The 21,624-nt window shown below is 36.0% G+C and overlaps 1 long non-coding RNA gene and 2 pseudogenes across 2 annotated transcripts; 2 read left to right on the top strand and 1 right to left on the bottom strand.

Annotated features, from left to right (window-relative positions):
* Window positions 1-9,927: 9,927 nt before the first annotated feature.
* Window positions 9,928-11,458, top strand: LOC147934435 (uncharacterized). The gene is made up of 4 exons (XR_015572610.1): window positions 9,928-10,300; window positions 10,576-10,640; window positions 10,710-10,898; window positions 11,035-11,458. It is a non-coding gene; the product is annotated as an uncharacterized LOC147934435 (long non-coding RNA).
* A 492-nt stretch (window positions 11,459-11,950) lies between these two features.
* LOC147934434 (E3 ubiquitin-protein ligase SINA-like 7 pseudogene) lies at window positions 11,951-12,776 on the top strand (annotated as a pseudogene).
* Window positions 12,777-18,323: 5,547 nt separating this feature from the next.
* On the bottom strand, window positions 18,324-20,055 carry LOC104724153 ((Z)-3-hexen-1-ol acetyltransferase-like; annotated as a pseudogene). The gene is made up of 2 exons (XR_015570479.1): window positions 19,587-20,055; window positions 18,324-19,449 (listed from the first exon to the last, which is right to left on the bottom strand). The product of XR_015570479.1 is annotated as a (Z)-3-hexen-1-ol acetyltransferase-like (transcript).
* Between the last annotated feature and the right edge of the window lie 1,569 nt (window positions 20,056-21,624).

Genomic DNA, 21,624 nt, shown 5'->3' with positions numbered 1-21,624 from the left:
TGTTTTATTTTGAACTTCCTGTTGTTTGGAGTGTCGAGCATTAGGGTTGATTATAAAACCCAAAAGCGACGCCTCCTTGTTTGGTAGCGAAGAAGTTTTATGTAGCAATTATTGTTGAATCTTTCTCCTCTCAATCCGAACTCGTGAATGCGTTCATGATTCCGAGTATCTAAACACTTTGTGATTAAGAAACTCTTCACTTTATTTTCGAATCCATATAACCATCTAACACTTCTCACCATCGAATCATTGCTTTTCTCTCTCGAACATCACCTGCCGTCACTCGCAATCCACTTGTGCATCATCACCATCAATTCACGTCGCCTCTTGCCTGTCATCAGCCTCCATCAGAGTTTCATCCTAGGGATTTCGTATTATGTGGTATCAGAGCCAACTCTGTGCCAAAGGCTGAGCGATTCTAAACCCTAATCTTGTTTTGTGTTGTTTTGATTTTGTTCACTTGTTTAATTCTTTGTTGTGTTAGTCTCTGCTGTTTTAGCTTTCGTTGTGAGTCTTGTTTAGTTTCAGGATTTGTTTTGTTGTTGTTCGTTTGTGTCTAGATTACAAGTCGTAGAGTTTATTTTGTTCTATCACTCAAGGAACGTTTTACTTCGAGTTTTCTTCTTTATTTTGCAGGTACAATGGAGCTTTCTCCAGAAGCTATGGAAGCTTTGAACCAAGCCATGGCTAAGCAAATAACAGAAGCAAACAAGAAAATGTCTACTCAGTTCCAGCAACAGATGGAGCAGCTCAGTAACAAGTTTGAGAAGCAGATCAAAGATATAGCTCAAGCAGCTAGTGCTTCAGATCAGAGTTCTTCAGAACCGCCTAGTCCTAATGAGGCTCTCCGCTTAGCCAAAGGAAAGGCACACGTGGGAGCTTCTTCCAAACATACACGGATCAGAACAGCTAAGTCACCTACTGGGGGAAGAGAGACTTCTTTCAATCAGAGAAGGAACACTCAAAGCACAGAAAGAGAGCATCGAAGAACTGGTAGAGATCCTACACGCCCACGACGAGCTGAACAAGTAGCTGGGCATCGAATATACCTTGATACAGATAGAGAGTATTCAGAAGAAGAGGAAGCCTCAGATCATAGCCAAGAGACAATGAGGAGAAACAGAAACAGAGATCACGGTAGGGATTATGATCCTTTGAGGCAGCAGCTGAATCATCTCAAGATTCAATATCCTTCGTTCCATGGTACCAATGATCCAGAGACTTATCTAGACTGGGAAAGGAAGATGGAGTCGAACTTTCAAGTTCAAGGTACCTATGAGTTGAACAAGGTGAAGATAGCCATATCTGAATTCAATGGCTATGCTTTGTTGTGGTGGGAGCAGTTGGGACTCACTAGACATCGACAGAGAGCCTGCTATCACTACATGGGAACAGTTAGTCACGCAGATGAGAAAGAAGTTTGTGCCTACACACTACCAGAGAGAGATTCTTAACAAGTTGAGGCGTCTCACTCAAGGCACTAAGTCTATAAGAGACTACTATCAGGAAGAGACTACTATCAGGAGCTGGAAACGCTTATGATCAGGGCTGATCTGAGAGAAAGTGAAGACATGGTTATGTCTAGATTTCTTGGAGGTTTGAACAGAGAGATTCAAGACAAGATAGAGCTGTAGAACTATGAAGATGTGCAAGAAATGGTACATAAGGCAGAGCTAATTGAATCACAGATCAAGAGAAAGGGAGTGAGGTCAACGTTTACGCCTAACATTCCCAAGCCAAGAGAGTTCAGTAAACCCGCCTTCACCAAGGACAGCAAACCCGCGACAGCCGCAGTCAAAGAGGAAGTTAAGATCGATTTCAAGCCCAAGAGTAGCACCTCTACAAGTCATATCAGGTGTTTCAAATGCCAAGGGATGGGGCATTATTCCAGAGACTGTCCTAACAAGAAGATGTTTCTTCTTCAAGAAGGAGGAGAGATTGTGCCTGTAGACAGTTCAGAGAGTGAACCAGAGTCTGATTTAGGTGAAGAAGGTGAACCAGCAGTCATGGGAGAGATGTTAGTAGCACGTAGAGCTTTAAATGTTCAGACTCATCCAGATGATCGAGGGCAGCGTGAGAATCTCTTCCACACCCGGTGTATGGTTCAAGACAAGGTCTGCACCTTGATCGTTGATGGTGGTAGCTGTACTAATGCTGCTAGTGAAGAGATGGTACAAAAGCTTAATCTCAAGACCACTTCACATCCAAGACCTTATCAGCTACAGTGGTTGAATAACAAGGGAGCTTTAACAGTTTCGCAGCAAGTGGTAGTGAAACTCACAATTGGGAAGTATGAAGATGAGCTGCTTTGTGATGTGATTCCGATGAAGTCCAGTCATATTCTTTTGGGAAGACCATGACAGTTTGACAGAAGAGTGTTTCATGATGGCTACACCAACAGGCAGTCATTTGAGTTCAAAGGACGCAAGGTCACTCTTCTACCACTTACACCCAGCGAGATCTACAAGGATCAGCTTCACATGAACCGCAAGGATACAGAGAAAGTGTCTCACAGCCTGTACATCAATCACAGCGAGTTCGATAAGCTATTTGACCCAGAGATGACCACATTCATGTTTGTCTACAAAGAGACACTCGCTAGTACCAAGCCAGCAGAAGAGCTTCCACGCGAGATGATAGAGATTATAGAGGAGTACAAGGATGTATTTCCAGAAGAGATACCTCCAGGCTTGCCTCCAATACGTGGGATAGAGCATCAGATCGATTTGGTACCAGGTTCAGCTCTACCGAACAAACCAGCTTACAGAACCAATCCTGTAGAGACTAAAGAGCTGCAGAAACAAGTAGAAGAGTTATTGAAAAAGGGACACATCAGAGAGAGCCTCATTCCATGCGTCCATGCGCAGTACCAGTCTTGCTCGTACCAAAGAAAGATGGTTCATGGAGGATGTGTGTTGACTGCAGAGCTATTAACAATATCACAGTGAAGTACAAACATCCGATCCCGAGATTAGATGACATGCTGGACGAGCTATGTGGGTCAATAGTCTTCTCAAAGATCGATTTGAAGAGTGGGTATCATCAGATCAGAATGAAGGCAGGAGATGAATGGAAAACAACTTTCAAGACCAAGCAAGGGCTCTACGAATGGCTAGTCATGCCGTTTGGTCTCACCAATGCTCCTAGCACCTTCATGCGTTTAATGAATCATGCTCTCCGACCTTTCATTGGCGTCTTCGTGGTTGTGTACTTCGACGACATCCTCATCTACAGCAAATGTCTAGAAGAACACTTAGAACACATCCGCCAAGTTCTAAATGTTCTTCGTTCTCAATCCCTCTTTGCTATTTTTCTAAATGTTCGTTCTGTACTACTGAGGTTGTCTTTCTAGGCTTTGTTGTCAGTGCAGAAGGAGTTAGAGTGGACGATGAGAAGGTCAAGGCTATTAAGGAGTGGCCAACACCCAAAAACGTGGCAGAAGTCAGGAGCTTTAATGGACTAGCAGGATTCTACAGGCGATTTGTCCAAGACTTCAGTACTATTGCAGCGCCACTTACAGAAGTTATCAAGAAGGATGTAGGATTCAGATGGGAGGAAGCACAAGAGAAGACGTTTTCAGCCTTAAAAGAGAAGCTTATCACTGCCCCTATTCTATTACTTCCTGATTTTATGAAAACTTTTGAGATTGAATGTGATGCCTCCGGAGTGGGTATAGGTGCTGTTTTGATGCAGGATAGGAAGCCAATAGCTTACTTCAGTGAGAAGCTAGGAGGATCGACGCTACACTATCCTACATATGACAAGGAGCTGTACGCCTTGGTTCGGGCTCTTCAAACGTGGCAGCATTACCTGTGGCCAAAGGAGTTCGTTATTCATACTGATCATGAGTCCTTGAAGCATCTCAAAGGACAACAGAAGCTCAACAAGAGACATGCCAGATGGATGGAGTTCATAGAGAATTTTCCCTACACGGTTAAATACAAGAAAGGTAAGGATAATGTAGTCGCAAATGCATTATCCAGGAGGTACACTCTCGTTTCTACCTTGTCTTCTAAGCTTGAAGGTTTTGATAAAATAGTAGAACTTTATGAGACTGACATCGATTTTGCTGAGAGCTTTGGCAAATGCCATAAGTTTGCTTTTGAAAACTACTATAGGCAGGATGGATATCTATTTTATAAGGATCGATTGTGCATACCAAGAGGATCCATAAGGGAACTGTTGATTAGAGAAGCTCACGGAGGTGGACTAGCTGGACATTTCGGAGTGTCAAAGACTCTACTTGGACTGCAAGAACACTTCTATTGGCCTCAAATGAAGAAAGACGTTGAGAAAGTCTGTTCTAGGTGCCATATCTGCAAAATGGCCAAGGGTAAAGTACAGCCCAACGGCTTGTACACTCCTCTCCCTATCCCTTCTCAACCTTGGACTCATATTTCTATGGACTTTGTTCTTGGCTTACCTCGAACCAGAAATGGTAGAGATTCGATTTTCGTTGTTGTTGACAGGTTTAGCAAAATGGCTCACTTCATTGCCAGTCACAAGACGGATGATGTTGTTATTGTAGCTAACTTGTTTTTCAGGGAAGTAGTACGTCTGCATGGAATACCTCAAGTAATCGTTTCAGACCGAGATACTAAGTTTCTAGGACACTTCTGGAGAACGCTATGGGCTAAACTCGGAACCAAGCTATCATTCTCAACCACATGTCATCCGCAAACAGATGGGCAAACAGAAGTGGTGAACAGGACACTATCTACACTTCTCAGGACCTTAGTGAAAAGCAATCTCAAGTCATGGGAAGAATGTTTACCACACGTAGAGTTCGCATATAATCACGCTAAGCATTCTGCTACTCTATTCTCTCTTTTTGAAATTGTTTATGGTTTTAATCCACAATCACCTCTAGACTTGATTCCTTTACCTTTAAGTGTGAAGTGTAGCTTTGATGGCAAAGAAAAGGCTGAACAGGTCAGGAGGATACATGCTAAAGCTAAGGAGAACATAGAGAAAAGAACCAAGCAGTACGAGAAACATGGGAACAAGGGCAGAAAGGAGATCGTTTTCGAAGAAGGAGACTTGGTGTGAATTCATCTACGCAAGGATAGGTTCCCAGAAGAGAGAAAAAGCAAGCTTCTACTCCGAGCTGATGGTCCATTTGAAGTCATCAAGAAGATCAACGACAACGCCTACCAGATTGATCTTCAAGGTAAGTATAATATATCTTCAACATTCAATGTTTCTGACTTGCTTCCTTATTATGCAGATCCCGATTTGAGGACAAATCCTTTTGAAGAGGGGGAGGATGATATGATCGTGGCCAGCAAGGAGACAGAAGCTGCAGAGAAACCGGAGATCGTGGGAAGGATCACTCATTCAAGAGCTAAGGAGATGGCCAAGGAAGCTCATGCACTCATAGCTGACGGGTCATTCAATCTACCGAGGATCCAAGTCTTCAACATATCCACCCTGAAGACTTCACCCGGTAATGATAACTAGATAACTTAGGTGTGAAGTTTGTACTCTTTTTCCCATAGCTGAGTTTTGTCCCAATGGGTTTTCTCGGTATGGTTTTTAATGAGGCAAATGGATCACTACGTCGAGTTATCTAGAAGTCATTACCAATGGGAAAAATGTATGCTAAGTCACCTTGACTTCTGTACTAATACAAGTGACTTCTGTACTACTACAGATCACCTAGACGCTTCGTTGTTTTCTTATTTCCTTTACACGCCTTGTTGTTTTATTTTGAACTTCTTGTTGTTTGGAGTGTCGAGCATTAGGGTTCATTATAAAACCCAAAAGCGACGCCTCCTTGTTTGGTAGCGAAGAAGTTTTATGTAACAAGTATTGTTGAATCTTTCTTCTCTCAATCTGAACTCGTGAATGCGTTCATGATTCCGAGTTTCTAAACACTTTGTGATTAAGAAACTCTTCACTTTATTTTCGAATCCATATAACCATCTAACACTTCTCACCATCGAATCATTGCTTTTCTCTCTCGAACATCACATGCTTTCACTCGCAATCCACTAGTGCATCATCACCATCAATTCACGTCGTCTCTTGCCTGTCATCAGCCTCCATCAGAGTTTCATCCTAGGGATTTCGTATTACATTGACTAACCCCTCGACAGTTTGAAATGGATGCTCCACCATTTGATTTGTGGTAGTGTGCAACCCTCTTCCAGAAGCTACCTTTCTGCTGCTCGTTACTCACTACAGGATCTTTGCTTGTGTTTAACCAAGCGCTTATGAGATGGATATCCTCTTGTGCACTCCACCTCTTCCTACTTCCTCTGCCTCCGTCTTCTTCATGGTCGTCTTGCGTAACCTCTATACAGTCTTGAGAATCTGATTGGGTGCTAAGATTAACCGGTTGAGAAGAGAATACTTGACTAGTGTGGATAGACTAAGAAGAGAAAGGAGGGCTAAATTGGATATACTGAGAAGAGAAAGGAGGGTTAAATTGAGTAGGCTGAGTAGAGAAAGGAGAGCTAAATTGGACAGGGTGAGAGGTTTGTGCGGAATTAGCAGAAGCGTTGGAATTTTTTTGAGAATTCGAAAGATCCATGAAATTTTGCGAGTCACTACCAAAAGGGTTTGGAGAATCCATTGATTGTGTTGTAGAGAAAAGGGTAATGGATTAGGTTAGTGTTTTGTTTATAGTTAGTTAACATTGAAGGTTTATATTAAGGTGAAGGTTTGTTTAAAGTTAATGAGTGGTTAGTACAAAGGAGATATACTTTTCAGTATATCTCTTTGAATAGACAACTGAAAACTTTTTCAGAAAATCTTTAGGTTCAAAAGCACATCAAAAGTGTGTTTAAAGTCAAGACTAATTTCAATTTCAATCATTTTGGGAATAAAACAGTAAATTATTTTTTTTATTAAGATTCAAATCAAATATCTCTTGCTTTTGATAAAAAACAAACAAACGGTTTATGAAAATTTTCATACGGTTAATTAAAATTGAAATGTGAAATAAAAGGAACAAGTTATGGTTTATGAAAATTGTCAAACAATTGTTAGAAAATACACATCAACAAACGGTTAACCCAAAAACATAGCCAAGCCTAACCTAAGAACAAAAATACAGTGACATAAAAGGAGCATACCTTTTCAAGTTAGAGATTCCACTCCCAATGTCAAGTTGATGAAGACCACTCTTCACCATCAAACCCCATTGTCCGGTTGATGTAAACCTCGCACAGAACAAGACAAAAGAGTGAATATTTATCACACCATAACAATTACAAAACATCAAACAAAACTCAGCTACACTCCTATGAACAACACACGGGTTACATTTAAAAAATATCAAACATTATCACAATCAAATACAACAACAGCCGGTTCATCTCAATACTACTAAAAAGACGACTCATACCTTTTCATCCTAAAACCAAAGAACTCAAACTAAAATATTTGAGTTCCGGATACAATTACATTACAAAAGATTAGATCACTGTCTTGTAAACCTTTAAAGCACCAGAAACCGTAAAGTGTTATTGTTTGTTCTACTAGGATCAAAAGCATGGTTACCTCTACAATCTAAAACACAAAGACGGTTCATCCCTATACAATCTAAAACACAAGGAACAACTGTCATCTTATCAGACAAACAATTGATTTAAGCCGAAACCTGTAATCTCTCCAAACAAATCTCAAAACCGATTGAACATCTAATCAAATCGATTTTAATCCTAAACCCTAACATTAACAACATGCAATAAGTAAGAGATGAGAAGACGTAACCTTCTCTCCTTATTCGTCTCCCAGTGGATCTCGCCGTCCGCTTAACGCCATCAGAAGAAACCGCCGTCGTCGTTATCGCAAAAGGAGGTTGATCGTCGTCACAACCGAAGCGTCAAATCTTCCGGGTTAAGCTGGTCGCAGTGTCCTTCGCCTTCCTCAACCAAAAATGTTCCTGTTTTAGCCGGAAAAATCGAAGGATTCAAAGTGAATCCATAGATTTTTCCGGTTTTCATCGTAATCGTCGTCGATGGAGTGGAGTCGCCTTCTCGTTAGAGAGAGAAGAAAGAGAGAGAGTCTCGAAACAAAGAAAGAAAAAAATGGGAAGAAAAAAAAGATTAGCTTTTGTATTTCTGTATCATCCAATCCATGTGGTGCCACGTATCGTTACTCTTAGGTTGCTTCAATTGCTAGCCAAAGAATCGATACTCAGCCTAATGGACCTAGATATACATTTTTAATTACAATTTTGGGCCCAATCCAAAGAGAAACCCTCTCTTCATAATCCTCATCTCCATGACCACGATAAGTTTTCTTGGCCCCAGCTTTCTCATTCCTTCTCTTCACTCGTCCAGCTCGACCACCATCGAGAGGACCTATACGCCTCAACACAGTTGAGTTTGATCAGAGCAATTAACTAACTGTTGTTCCCAAGATCATACTAACTCAAAAGACATTACCTATACGCTTAACACAATTGAGTTCCTTTCGAGCCGTGAACTGTGACAAATTAGAAGTATCTACCCGGTTCAAAGCCACATTTTACTAAACACTATTCCCAAGATTGTACCTATTCCAGATTGTACCAATTCCAAATGAACATTTTTTACCTGATGTGCCTCTGTCGGAAATTCTCAACAGTCAAAGCAAGAACGTAGTCAAGCTTGTTCTGGCTTTCCTCAAGAAGACCATATCGGTTCATTCTCCTAAGAAGAGCTTCACCTTCAAAGATACGACGAGGGTTCTTCTCATCAAGAGTTAAAAGTTCTCTCACAGCGTTACGAATACGGCCAAGTGCATACTGAACCCTCCAAAGCTATCTCTTGCAACAAAGACCGTATTCTCCAACAAGCTTCAACTCGGCATCACATGCAAAGAACAACAACAACACAGGATACAAATAAAACATCCAAATTTTCACACATGAAAACAGAGCAGAGTTGAAATTTCACATCAAAATTACAATACACTACTAATATTTTACATCAAAGCACACAACAACACATCAAAGCACACAACAAACTTGACCAAAAAATACAACACCCCACGGTTCATCCCAAACACAAACTCAAACCAAACCCAAACAAAATTAGAGTTAATCAGAAACACAAACTCAAACCAGACACATTTTCACACAATTGTTTATACAAAACATAAAATTAAGTTATACAAAACATAAAACATAACACTCTTCACCATACCTTTTCAAGTTATACCTTGCAACCGCTGTGTCTACTTCATGAACACAACACTCTTCACCATTTAACCGATGTATCCAGTTCATGATTACCTCCCACAAAACATGACAAAAGAGTCAATAAACATCACACAATTATTTATACAAAACATCAATTTATTCTTACACTCTACTCCTAAGAACATCAAACGGGTTCACTATACAATCAATAACACAAAGACAAACATAACATAATAAAAACATCAAACTATTATCATTCAATTGAACATCAATCGAAGACAAACCTTCTCATCTCCTATTTGTTAGCCGGTGGTCTGAACCCTCCCAAAAAAGCTCCACCGTCGTTGTCTCACCAAAATATACATCCGCCGTCGTTTTCGTGGGTACCGAAGCGTCAAAACCAATAGTTGTCGATCGTAAAGCCAATTTTAGCCGGGTGACCAACAAACCTCCAATTTTAGCCGGAAACTTCATGGGAATCGTTGTGAATCGATTCGATTTTCCGATCACGGCATGAATCGCCTTTCCTTTCGCCGTTTGCAATGAGAGAAAAGAGAGAGAGAGTCGCGATGAATGAAAGAATAAAATGAGAAAAAAACACTTTTATATTTCTGCGTCAACCTATCACCGAAAGACACGTATCGTTCTTAACGGGTTGATCAAAATGCTTTCCACAGAACCGAACTCTACACTGTGGACCCAATAATGGGTTTTTAATCAAATTTGGGCCCAATTTTGTGAGTACCTCATCAGTAATGATGCACTTATTTGTTGGCTAAAAAAAACTATCGACTGATTATTTTTCTTCTTCCTCTCCATCTCTCTGTCTCTTTCTCTCGATCCAAGTAGAATTGGCAATGGAAGAAGATAGAATCAAAGGAGATGGAATCAGAGGACAATCCGGTCGGAAGAGATGCGACGGAGATTGAATCGAGGGAGGCTAATCGGAGGGTTTTGAATCGAGGAGAATGTTGTTGAGATTGTTCAAAGCTGGTGAAAAGGTTTTGTTGAATCTTGTTAACAAGAAAGACTTTCACATGGCGTCAAGGAATCAGGAGAATTCTTCTCCGAGAGTGCAAGAGCTTTACGACCTCTGCAAGGAGACTTTCACTGGCAAAGCTCCTTCTCCTGCTTCCATGGCTGTCCAAAAACTATGCTCTGTCTTGGGTATATCTTTCTTTCTTTCTTCTTCTGTATCTGTTTGATTTTCTCGGATTGCGGATAGGGTTTTTGCAGTTTTTGCTGGTTTTGATTGAATTGGTGATATACATATAGAAAGATTTGGTTAAAACTGTTTTAGATTGGTTTCATTGGATTTTGAATAAACGTGGGATTAGCTCATTTGATTTGTGAATTCCACTAAATCTGGGCAATTGCAGATTTTGAATAAACTGGGTAGTCAGTCATTTAGAAATATTTGGTTAAAACTGTTATGTTTTCAGGAGAAGACAACATCAAGACTGATGAACCCAAGCAAGAACAGGCTAAGCCTGCTGAAGCCACTGAGGTAATTCACCTTAATATGAAGTGTATGAATTGTCCTTGTTGGATCAAAGCTCAATGTTTGTTTGTTCAGAACTGATCAAAGGGCTTGGAATGAGATTAGATTTGATGCCCAGATGGGAGAAGATAAATGAAACAAAATTCTCTTCTTCTTGCTCTGTCATGGTTATTCTTTATCAAAGAAACTCTGAGGCAAGGTAAAATCTTCTTCATGATTCAGAATGTCAATGTCCTCATCGTCTGATTTCTGAAACCCACAGAGGTAACATATTAAAACCATTAGCACAACTCTAAACAAGGCCATGAAGTGAACCTGCAGCTATGAGATACTATAATCAATCATAAGACAAGGGAGATTCTTTATGATTTTGAGGTTAACATGATTGGAAATACTGCAGGGAAGAAGAGTATGATCGATGGTGGGCAACGTAATGGATCGATTCTGAAAATCATTGGAAGAGTTGAGACCAAGAAAGACGAGTGTTTGGTCCATGAAGACGAAGAAAAGCAGAGACGCAATGAGAAATTGTGCAGAGAAGTTAAGAAGGAAGAAGAAACTTGATGAAAGATTGAAAAAGAGAAAGCTTGTAGTAAAGGAGATAGAACTGAAGCTTGAGTCACGAATTGCTGAGACGGAGAAGACTTCGGCCATGATTGTCTTTTGCTCTTTTGCACTTTTGCATTTTGCATTTGGAGAAATAGCAATGTCTTTTGATTAAGTTTCGGTTTAAGTCTTTTTATTTGTTAGTCGATTAGGAAACAAAACAGCAATGTCTCACACATATAAAATTTGAAATGCAATAATTTCCCTTTCTTATTAAATCTGAAATGTTTAAACATTTATACTAATCAAAAAATTTACTCAAATGCAATAAAAATTTATACTAATCAAAATTTATAAACATATATCTAAAATGCGATAATTTCAATTAATTTGGCACAAATCAATATTACAATTAATCATTTTCCCCATTTATGAATTGTACTTCTATTGTAATATGTATTATGTTTTGTATGTTTAAAAATTAATTAAATACAATATTTTCCCATTTTTATAAAATTTTAAATATTTAAACATTTATACTAATTCTATTCAGTTTAAATTTTAAAAAACTATATTTTCAAAAATAAGAGACTCAAAGTTATATCCTACTATTGGAGGAAATAATTTTAATTAGGAGATCAAGGGTTCTTATTTTTAAAACAGTACATAATATATTTATAAAAATTTCAAACAGTAGATAAGAGTCTCAAAATTAAAACCCTATTGGATTTACCCTTAATATTACGTCAACTAGTCCCCGTGTTCCTCGAATGGATCTCTTAGTTGTTGAGAGGGTTGCTTAATAACAGGATACAGGAAGCAAATATTGGGTTTTAACAATCCATCGACATGGGCACTTGGGCTTAATTAATTAATTAAAAAAAAACAAACGATTACTTGAAATAATTAAGGTGTTGAACAGAAATTCGGTAATGATCTTTTTTTTGAACTTAAAGTCCTAAGAAATGCTTACTAAAAGAAGTTAAAAGACTTATTGAAGTATTAGATTTTGTGAAAACAGTTGAAGATTGTTATCCAAACCTTCTGGATCTCTTATCGAATATTGTTGACGATTTTATCCAAAGAATGTCTCTTACGGGAATGAATCAACTCATGAGAAGGAATGCATCTTCTCTCGATGCTCTTGCCCTGCATTGGGTTGCGATCACAGTATCCTGTACAAGGATCTCTTTCTTTATTATGTTGTCACCCACGTGGACATAAAATTACGCCAGCCTATTAACTTCAGCTGTGAAGTTTCCTTTGCTGCCCTGATGAACATCAGTGACAAGATCAGGATTTTCTGGGAATATGAGGAGGGCCTGTTGTTCGCAGTCCAGTGTTTTAGAGAGCCGTATGGTGTGTATGTAACTATAAGTTGAATTGCACCATCAAGTCCAGAAGTAGGAGAGTTTTCATACCATCTAACATACACTATAGATGGGAATTAACAGTATGACTTACGAATCATCAGAGGTGAAGAGAATTCTTGAAGTGAGCTCCCGAAGAACTAAAGAGAGCTTCATGTAGATCCCTCACAGTTTATTGCGTGGTGACTCTTTGAAGTTGAAGCTTTGCATCAAGAAGTTGAAGTAATAGTAAGAAAAAGGCTCTGTTTTATTCGTATGAACATATGAGTTAATGACTGAATAAGGACTTTCAAAATCCCTTTGTTGATTTGCCATTATCAGTCCATCAAAAAGACGAAACTGTCATGCCCACAAAACTGCCCTTCCCACAACACATTGCCGAGAAAAATATTTAGCTTTTTTTTTCTCCCCTTCCTCGCCGTCTGATCAATTGTTTTTTTTTTTTTTTTTTTTTTTTTTGGCTAAGATGATAAAATCTTATCTCCTCCTCTATGATTCTGTTTTCGGAATCTATTGAAACCTTAAAATAGATGGGCGCGAGCTCTGAAGATCGGCCCTAACACCTCCATCGCTGCAGCTTCTGCTCTGGGTCCGTCCCTGAGCTGTCATCTCGAAGTAAATTGAGTTTGTCTTTAATTGATTGCTTTTCAAAGTTTGCAAGACAAATCTTGTGGATACTGAGCTTTATTTCAAAAATAAAATCGAGAATTAAAGTGGGGGCATTGATTGATGTTAGGGTTTTGCTCGAAGAATATTTTATCCTCTGCTTTTTGTTGATTGAATTATGTCTTCACTTCTTCAGTGAAATTGTTTACTTGTGGAAATAAGATGTTTCTTTATTAATGCAGGGAAATTGAAGAGTTGGATCATAAGCAAGAGCTATGCATGGATGAAAGTAATAATCCATGGAAAGTATAATTACCCATTTTACAATCTATTACCCCCCTAGGTTTCACGGTTTACTGTTTACATTCCTTAGTGTTTTTATGATACATGGTTTGGGTTCTCATCGATAGCTGGTGCTTAGGATTTAGTATCCCTCTTTTAGACCATGTTTATCTGATTGTTGTGTTCGGTATGTTCTTTTCATCTTTGGTTTGGGTTCCCCTCGGTAATGGTAGTTAGGGTTTAGTATACCATCTTATTTGTGTTTGTTATTGTGTAAAATGGATATGTTCTTATTAGCTTGTTTTGTACCCTGATTATTAAACTTTCCAACCCAGATACTTTTTCAACGAATTTAATATAAAGGTTTGGTTTTGTGTCAAAGGAAATTTATGATTCGATGGTCTCTGTTGGTACTTGGTAGGATTTGAACGTGAGAAACATAGCTCTTACTCAAGAAAAAAGGGAGCGTGACATTCCTTGAAGGATAGATTCGTCTTTTTCATGTGTGCCATAATGGAAATCCAAAAGCCCAACACGGGAATGGCATAAACAAAATATTAGGCCCAATTTTGTGTAATAATCCCATGAACATATATCTATATGTTAGTTAAATATTTGGTGTATTTTTATTAAAATTTTCCACTGTTAGAACTATATATGATGAAAAATTGTTACCATTATTTAGTTGCATTTATGTCTCTTGTTCTATTTATTTCGATACTAGGAAACATCTCATGATATGCGTGGGCTTGAAAGTTGTAACCTATATATTAAAAAACTATTAATTGAACACATTGAATGACCATTATACTTTCTTAAAAATAATCTCTCCGTTTTAAAATACTTGTCATTCTAGGCATAATTTTTTGTTTCATTTTAGTTGTTGTTTTCGTTTTCCAATGTTATTTTTAGTATAAAATTATCTTATTTGCCCCTTATTAAATGAATAAAAAATGAAATCTTTTAAAAATCTAATAGTCAAAAAGAGTATGATAGAACATTTATCTATTTCTTTATTTTGTGCGAAAAACTTTAGAATAAAAAGTGATAAAAAAACTGAGGGAGTATGAAATTTGCATGTTGTTCAATATCTCAGGGAGCCACATGGTGCTTTTATATAACTATTTAGCTCTGTGCCTCTATTGCTCTTATTCTGCTCCAGAAGTTAGTGGATTCTCATGTCACATCGTCACATGCATTGTTTTTGCATAATAATAACAGTCTTGTGACATATTACAAACTTTGCTTGAGACTTCTCTCTAGCTGTCTACCAAAGTCTTAATTGCGAGATGTATAAAACATGCATATGTTATCTTTCTTCTTATTAAGAAACTTAAGTAATCTTCCTTCCTATAAGTAATATAAAGATTTTTAATGCATGCCACAAAAAGCCAATGTGACTGTGACCTATTTAGAAAGGAGGTTTCTAAAAGGCATTTTCTAAAACTAAAAGTTGTCTTCATGGCATAATTGAATATTATTAAAATAATACTTCATGCGTACGTTCCTAACTAAAAGTTGTCTTCATGGTTTATTTTGTTAAAAAAGAAAGTTAAACTAATATTCAAATAATACTTCATACGTTCCTAAGTAATCATTTTTAGGTTTTTCACACATAAATACACCATTTTAATTATTTACAGTTTTCTTCAAATCTTAACAAGTAGTAATTAATTAGTTTTGATAAAGTTTACAATTCTTCAATAGTAACTAATATATTGCATTTAAACTTTTTTTTTGAAAAGTAATAATAATTTCTATACTCCATATAATGAAAAATTATAAAGTATTTTTAAATATTTTTTTGCATGCATATACTAAAACAATACATCACTTTATAAATAACTTCTCATTAGTTTTGTATTGTGTCCTGAATGTTATAAATATCTATCCTGTGAGTTTTGGATTATCTATTTCTATATATTGGTTTAATGGATCTATATATAATAACAATCCGAATAAATGGCACCAAAAATTATGTTTTCGATCGTATTTTTTAGATAATTTTGCTATCCAAAAACTCTGTATAAAATTTCAATTGTGTGTTTTACGAAAAATTGCAATTATTCATTATAACGATTTTTTTGTAAAGTTGCAACTGTTCATTGTAAAATTGTGTTTATTCAAATATTCGTATCTTTTGAAATTGTCTGTTTGAACTATTTCATTTTTTTTGCCATGACACAAAATAATAAAAATTTCAGCCTCAACGATTTTTACAGATTTCTAAATTATTCTCTAGCATTCATTTTTTCAAAAGTAAAGAAATTCTTCTAATTCTTGATTGAACAATAGATTTTTGGAATGGTGAATCTAATCTAAAACTTTTAGTTAATTTCAAATATAAATATTTAATAAAAATACCTATTGTTTTTTCTAAGAGTTAGATGGATTATATAGTGAGTTTTTGGATTTGACTTTTGAATATGATAATAAAGATGACTTCTATTTAAAAGCAGTTTATATGGGTTGCATACATCTGAATTAGATGATGCATTAACATTACTACAAACTCCAGATCTGAAAAGATATCCTCAAGCTATATGACTATTTTGTATTTTTATTATTTGTGTTTGAGGCTTTAATTGTAGTAAACGTAAAATGAATCGTTTTAAATGGTATTTTTTTCAGATAAAATTTCAACTATTAAAAAAAACAATGATTTTGATTCATCACATCAATATAAAAGGAGAACCTTTTTGTTAAGTAATTTTTTATGTTTATTGATGAAAAATCATACAATTGCGTCTATTCATTATAGAGTTGTGTTTTTTTACCATAAAATATCTATATAATAAATTTATTTTTAAAAAATCATACGGTTGCGTCTGTTTATTGTAGACTTGTGCCTTTTACAATTAAAATCTATATAATAATAACAATCTGAATAAATGTCAATCATACGGTTGCGTCTGTTCATTGTAGAGATGTGTCTTTTACCGTAAAAAAAATCATATGGTTGCTTATGTTCATTGTAGAGTTATGTCTTTTTACTATATCTTATTTACATTTTTTTCGTTCCAATAGTTATGTTTATCTAAATGTTTATGTCTTTGATTTATATATATATATATATTCGTCTCTTCTTAGATAACTAATAAATCAATGAATCATTGTTGATGACACCAATTTTTAGGTTCATGCTGAATCTAAATAATATGAATTTTAATATTCAAAATTATTCTATAATCTAACTAAAGATTTTAGAAATGATTATAGTGATATAAAAATTTAATCAACTTTATTTATGTCACTTATAGTTGTATTTATTTATCGTGACTTTTCTTAAAATATGTGTTTTTTAAGATTTAACTATTTCATCATTTATTTTTAGAAGTTGTGTATTTTTATTATAATTATTGGTTGATAAATTTCACTCAAGATGAATTTTTTTTTTTATTTTTTTAAATTATTTTATCAGAAAATCATATTTCCTTATTATAATCATTCGTTTGATATTCTCACTTAGGATCATTTCGTCATAATATTTGTTTATGAGTAATATAAATATCATTAACTGTTATGATGCTTGTTACTCTTGACAATAATTTTTAATACAATATCTTATACTTATAATACATACCAATTATTTAATAATTTTCTTTGATACAAATAGAGTTGCCTCGATTCATTATGAATTATTATTTAATAATTTTTAACTAAAATTGAGTTTTTTACCATATTATTTTTTTAATATATAAATTTTTATTTTGATGATTGTATTTTTTAAACCAAAGTTATATATTTTTAGTATTTATGAAGTTTTAGCCTTACTTATTATTTTCTTCTTTTGAGATAATTTTTAGTTTTATTATTTAGCATATATTTTTAAATGATATTTTAATACATGATTCTAAATTTGAAATTTAATTTAACTTGTTTTTTTCCCGCGACTATCACAAGGTCCGAGTCCTGGTATATATAGTGATAACCAAAAGAAATATATTATCAAAAAAAAAAAAAAAAAAAAAAAAAAAAAACTCCAATGGGAGTGGAAGGAAATTGACGACTGACAACAATGTAAATTATAACGTGTAGTCGTGTACGTTTCTGCTTCTAGTTTTGTTTTCTTTCAATCGTGTAATGGGATCCAGAGCTTAACAGTTTTCAGTTACTTTGTAATTAAGTGTCCTCATTCAAAACGTTTGCTTGATTTTCATTTATTTTAAACTGATGGGGAGCTCCGGACCACCAAAGGAAGTCTCCACGCCACAGCTTTCTCAACCTTCACTATCTGCCTTGGTCCATCTTTCTTCAACACCTTTCCTGATTTGTTTTCCTTCACACAAAAGCGTCTTATGGTGTTGTCGTTGATAACCCCATACTACATATTTATTTTTTTATAAAAACGACAAAGAGTATTTTAGTCGTTGATAGCAATGTCCCATAATTTGTTTTAGATAGTCTATCATGTGGCGTATGATATATATAAAAAGAAAATATCACATAACACACCAGTTTATGTTTTTCTTTCACCATTTGACAAAGCTAACAGAGTTACACCAACACATTTTTCCATGCATGAGCGTATTTTGATCCAAGCAAAAACCCAAATGAATTGGGAGGGACTCTAATCATAGAAGATAAGCTCTTGAGAATGTAACGATCCTATCCATGAGACCAAAACCAATAGGAGCCGCTGAAGAATAATGTCTTGTTGGTATAATATGCATTATTCAACATTTAAATCTTTTGTGTCTTTAACTCAATAGTTAATTAGATGATCAATAATTTCACTGATAATGTAACGTCTCGAGTCCAGGACTGTGCCTCAGTTAATTAGAACTTAGAAGAAAAGAGACATTTGCTTAAGTCATCAAATTTTGGAAAAAAAATTTAAGGGCAGATTATATACTCATAAGTCATAATAGAGTTTCTATGGGGATTACGCTGAAAACAATGCGTTAATAATATGGGCAAATACTATTGGATTTCAACAATCCATCGACATGGGCATAATTAATTAATAATTAAAAAACCAAACGATTACTTCAACACCTTATTTGTTTTACTTAAGGTCCTAAAGAAAAATGTTTTAGAATTAACATTTTGTTTGTTATTTTAGTTATTTTATTTGTTTCCTGACGATTTTTTTATTGACTTAAGGATTTTTGGTTCATCTCTTAAAACACATTTACCACGCCATGTAGCTCTGCTATGAACCTCTCCATCGCCCGTCCCGGCAAGCTAATCGCCACAACGGTACCTGTCTCACCTTTTTTATTCTCAAACGGCACATAGAAACTCACTCCCGGAAAAACTGCGATACCGGCATTAGCGTTTCCACCATACACCGGCTTACCCCACGGCCCAAAATCAACTTTTCCCAAATCAAAATGTCGCAAATCAGATATTATGTAGTTCCCCGCCATCACAAACATAGGCCGGCCTCTTGTCGTCATTAGGGCTGTTACCGAGCGGACGTAGTCCTCCGTTACAATGGATTTCGTTTGTTGTATCAACCTCAAAGCAAACTCAAGAGGTTTCTCCATAAGATCTTTTGCTGTCGCTATTGCCGGGGGAAAGACGAACACGTTTCCATAGTAACCCGGCGATAGCGGTGGCTTTAGAAGCTTGGAACGAGAGTTGATGAGGCACATAAGTCGCATCTCAGTGTTGGGGTCAGGATTCAACGCGATTGTCCGACAACGCCATAAAAATGACGACAACGCTTCAAATGAGGTATTGCGGAGATCATGCGGAAGGAGTCTCCGTATGGCTGAGATCTCTTCCGCCCTAAAGAAGAAAGACCGGCTTACCAAAGGCTCTCCAGCCGCTACCTCATTGATTTCTATCTGATCTTCGTACTCACGGTGCGTGTGGGTCACACTTGCCTCGGAAGCACTCACAGTCAACAAATGTGGGTCCCATACGGGTGGAACCGAGGGCTCCTGAAGCCCACACGCCAACTCGCATAGTGACTTTAGAAAGAACGACAAGCCGGCTCCATCGGTCATGGTGTGGTTGAAACGGATGGCAAATATAAATCCGCTGCATTTCAAGCGCGTGACCTGTATGCCAGTCCCTTAAAAGTTTTAATATATAATTTAACCAACTTTTTAAAGATGTTTAAAAAAAAAAAAGTTTTAATATAATTAAACCAACATTTTTTAAGAATTTTTTGTTTTTGTTTTTATAAATAATTTACCTGCAACAGAAGCAATGGAGTATTGAGCACATCGGTTTAACCTTCCACGTCAAAAAGAAGCTCTTCTATGCAAGGGAAAGGAGGGAGAAGCGCATCATATTCCCCCAACTCTGTAAGCCACGTCAGCTTCAGCCTCGATGAACAAAACGCCTTCTCCGGTACATTCCACAGCGAGTTTCTGCTTCGAAAGTTCCCGCAGCCTACCAGCGAAAGGATAGTAGTAAACCAGCGCCTCGGCTAGGGCTTTCTTTATCACTTGGACCGGGTCAAGATTATTTGTAAGATTAGGTCTATAGAAAAATATAAATGGAATTTGAAATCTTAGTCCTTGTTGGTCATCGATATCGGAGAGAGGCTTGAGCTCTCGTGGCGTTGGTTTAGCCGGAGTGACTAGCTCCGGCTGCCGGCGATGTACCTTGAACGAGAGACCGGTGGTGGTAGATGTTGGCAAAGAAACTTGATGGTCCATAGGTTAAGACTTTGAAGATAGAATCACATGTGACCTACTACGTACCACACATTTATGTATATATAGTATTATGAGATTTTTTTGTTAACGGTTTGGTGGTATTAAGATCTTTTTATTGGACACTGGAAGCAAGATCTTTTTTGGCACATCTTTGATCCTAGTACACATGTTTCTTTTCCGCTATTTTACATAGTTTAGGAATATTTTATTTTCTTTACAAACAGATTTAAGCTGTCATCTTACCCATATGAAAAGAATACTACCATTCATTAACTAGCTCCTAACTTATTCCACTTCCACCGGACCACCAGTTAGATAATTTTGTATATCATCTACAGTTAGTTATAATTATAAGACATTAAATTCTCATGAGATATTCAAATTTTTATTTAATAAGATAGATGATTTAAAGGGTTTTTGTAAGACATCTATGAATTTTGTCTTCAGTTTAACTAAACTTTTTAAATGTCATGATATGGTTAGTCTTTTGAGCTAAAATGCATAGACTTTCTAGTCAAGATGTGAATAGGCTTTCGAGCCACGATTGAATAAGAGAGTGGTTAAGATTGGGAATGGCTAATGATACTTAAGTACTATACTACTATATTAATTCAAATTTATTATTCAAATTTATATGAATTTGTACAAAATCATACATATGTTGCTATGGTGACAAAAATTATGTGAAATTTAGTTGCCCTAGACGACACATATGGAAATGATGCGGATGGAATTTAAAATACATGATAAATTAAATGGGTTTTACGGTGGAAGAAAAAAACATATAGAGCATAAAAATTTCAAAGAATCCATCGGAGAAATATTATATAGTATATATATACAGACATGTGTATATGAAACGACTCAACCAAATTTTTTTTGAGTTATTTGGTAAAATTATATATTTTTCAAACATAATTAGAAAGATGATACATTCACTATTTATAATTAGAAAAAACCACATTGATCACTGTTATTCTATTTTCTCAGTCTTTTTTGCCATTTAACAATTTTTTTAATTACACTTCATGCCATTGTATATTCCCGTTTCTCCTTATTTTTTTATTTCTTAAATAATTGTTAATATAATTCTTTTTTAGAAAACTTATTAGATACAAAAAATTATATATATATATATATTTTTTTTACAATTTGATATGAATTTTGTATAATAATTTTTAAATATTTTATATACATATTTTGTGTCCGTACATATTTTTAAAATATGTACAGATGCATATACACTTTAATAAGTATACATATTTTCAAGTGTAAGTCGAATCGAAATGTAAGAAGGTTGGCCTTGGCCGGGTGATATATAATTAATTACTAGGAGGGCCTTTTTTTTTGTGCTGTCGAAACACACTTATTGTTGTTACTTGTTAATATGTAAGTTTTTTTACCTGATGAACTAAGATCAGAAGCTGCTTTATGTAAGTAACAGAGTGACTTAGCTAAGATCAGAAGTTGCTTTACGGCTTTTTAGTTAACAAGGTTTTAGTTTAGACTGGATTTTGTACTTTGTAGGCTCATAAGCAGAGCTATAATTGTTCAGCCCCAAGCTTTCTC

The sequence above is a fragment of the Camelina sativa genome, chromosome 11 (genome assembly GCF_030686135.1).
Source record: "Camelina sativa cultivar CO46 ecotype springtype chromosome 11, ASM3068613v1".
Taxonomy (NCBI): Eukaryota; Viridiplantae; Streptophyta; class Magnoliopsida; order Brassicales; family Brassicaceae; genus Camelina; species Camelina sativa.
The sequence above is the reverse complement of the archived record's forward strand: the minus strand, read 5'-3'. Positions and strand labels throughout refer to the sequence as shown.